Source organism: Hoplias malabaricus, chromosome 5 (assembly GCF_029633855.1).
Source record: "Hoplias malabaricus isolate fHopMal1 chromosome 5, fHopMal1.hap1, whole genome shotgun sequence".
NCBI lineage: Eukaryota > Metazoa > Chordata > Actinopteri > Characiformes > Erythrinidae > Hoplias > Hoplias malabaricus.
Window position 1 is genome coordinate 53540981 of NC_089804.1, and position 2417 is coordinate 53543397.

A 2417-nucleotide genomic window follows, 5' to 3' on the forward strand; every position below is an offset into this window, starting at 1 on the left:
ATAACTCTATACCTCACTCCACCACTGCAATCCATTGCATCAGAGTATACTTTGCATGGGAATACATTTCATGATGTGCTCTGTGTTAGCTGTCCACCCTTTATCAGGGGTCAGTTTCTGAGTAGAGGGCTGTTCCTGTGGCAGGCAGGACACTCCATTGGCCTGTAATTAGTGTTAAAACCCCAGCAATGTCAGTGTCACTGAGTTATGGTTCAATGTATGAACAATATCTTATCTGTGGTGGTCCTGTGGTCTTATACTAAAACTGGGGCTGACAAACTGTGTACAACAATGGACCACAGTCTGTAACTGTACACCTTTAACGTTGATCTCATAAAGTAGTCATTGTGATGAAGTACACGATAGAGTTTCTAATAAAGAGTTTCACATATAAAATCTGTGTGTGTATAACTCTTGTTTGATCACTCAGAATGAGAACAGACAGCTTTTATGTGCAAAATGGCTCTGCTGTCTGAACTTCTTTTCCATGAACACCTCACATGTTTAGGTTTAAAGGCTGAAACCCTCTTGAGGCCCATTTTCACAACTTGAGAAAATACATATTTTCTATACAGTGAGTCATCAGAACTTTTTTCATATTTATGACTTAAGATCTCACTTCAATGCGAAAGGAAACTGGTTGTTATGAGAGTAAATTATGGTTATGTCAATATTAAGTCAATATTACACACCTATGGAACAGTCATGAAAAATGTCCTTATTTCGGTTCATACTTTTTAACATTTGGAGATCTCTCTGTTGTCTAAAAATACTCCAGATGCCTCTGCCATGAGCAGAGAGAGAGAGAGAGAGAGAGAGAGAGAGAGAGAGAGTAGGAAAATGAGAAACAAGAGAGAAAGAAAGAAAGAAAGAAAGAAAATAGAAAATGAACACAGGAAGAGAGAAAGGTAGTGTGGAAAAGAACAAGAGAGAGAGAAAGAGAGAGAGAGAGAAAGAGAGAGAACGAGAAACAAGAAAGAAAGAAAGAAAATAGAAAATGAACACAGGAAGAGAGAAAGGTAAAGTGTGGAAAAGAACAAGCGAGAGAGAGAGAGAGAGTAAGAGAATGAGAAAGAAAGAAAGAAAGAAAGAAAGAAAGAAAGAAAATAGAAAATAAACACAGGAGAGAGAGAGAGAGAGAGAGAGAGAGAGAGAGAGAGAGAGAAAGTCTAACATACCAGACAGAGCCCATTTTTTCTTTTCAATCATTTACAGACACTGGGACTTCGTAAAACACATCAGACCGGTTTCCAGCGCACAAACAGACTGGAGAGTTAGCAAATAGTAAGTAAACAACTTCTGAAATTTATAAAAAGTGTTTTCACGTTTACGTCAGACTTAAAGACTTAACAGAGGCACATAAGACATATAGCCACTTTTAACAAATGTATTAATTAAACTTCATAATAGAACCATTAAACATCCCCCTCAAAGTCTTTATAGCCAGATTCATTTATATGCTGTTTAGATGTGCCATCCACATGTGGGACTTAAGTCTAATTTGTACATAAAACTGGCCATTTTCATCCATAATTGTGTCATTTTTCTATAGCCTGTTTTATTTAACTTACAAGCCTTAAAAATAATTTAATCAGAGATTAGGTGATGGAGTGTGATTGATGTATGTCCAATCTTTCACTGATGCATACGCAAAATGGACATCACATAAAACAGGCCCAACTACACCTACTACATGCATCAGTCTAAACAATGTTTGCATGAAGGACCTGTACATTATTAACAGAAGAAATTTGTGTGAAACCCAACTGTAGAAATCAAACATCATCATGAAAACAAAGCCAAATCTCATGTCAGGAAGTTTACAAAATTCCACATAAATACAGTTTTTAGGTCCCCAAAAAAGGGCATTTTCAGGGGTCAGTCCCTGACCCTATTTTGTGACCTATTAAGACCCTATTTTAATAATAAATTTTGAATCTTCAACATGCCCCCTGCCCACAGCTCTTAAAACATTGTGTGAATGCCATGATAAGGTGTGGGAGTGACTTATTAAGAGGGTGGATGATGAAATACATGGGAATCACTTAAACAGGCAATAATAATGGGAATAGGCATAGGACCCAGGCTGGGGGGGCGGACCACTCCATAAGGTGTAATAATGCCTCATTAAGTCGTCTCCTCGCAAATCATTCACTCCTTTATTTTAAAATAAATGTCCTGTCCTATTTGTCTATTGTGTACTTAAATGTTGAGTTCTTGTCTGTGCACAGTAGCGTTTTTACACGGTAATTTTTATTAGTTAGTTCTAACTTTTCTATTCAAATATTGCACTGTGGGCACTTTTTAAGGAGAAGCTTCAAATTTCGTTGTACTATGCTGTGTATAATGACAATAAAGGCTTTCTATTCTCCCTAGCTCTCCGTCGTGCTAGGTTTAAAGCTCCTCCGAGTGCACTG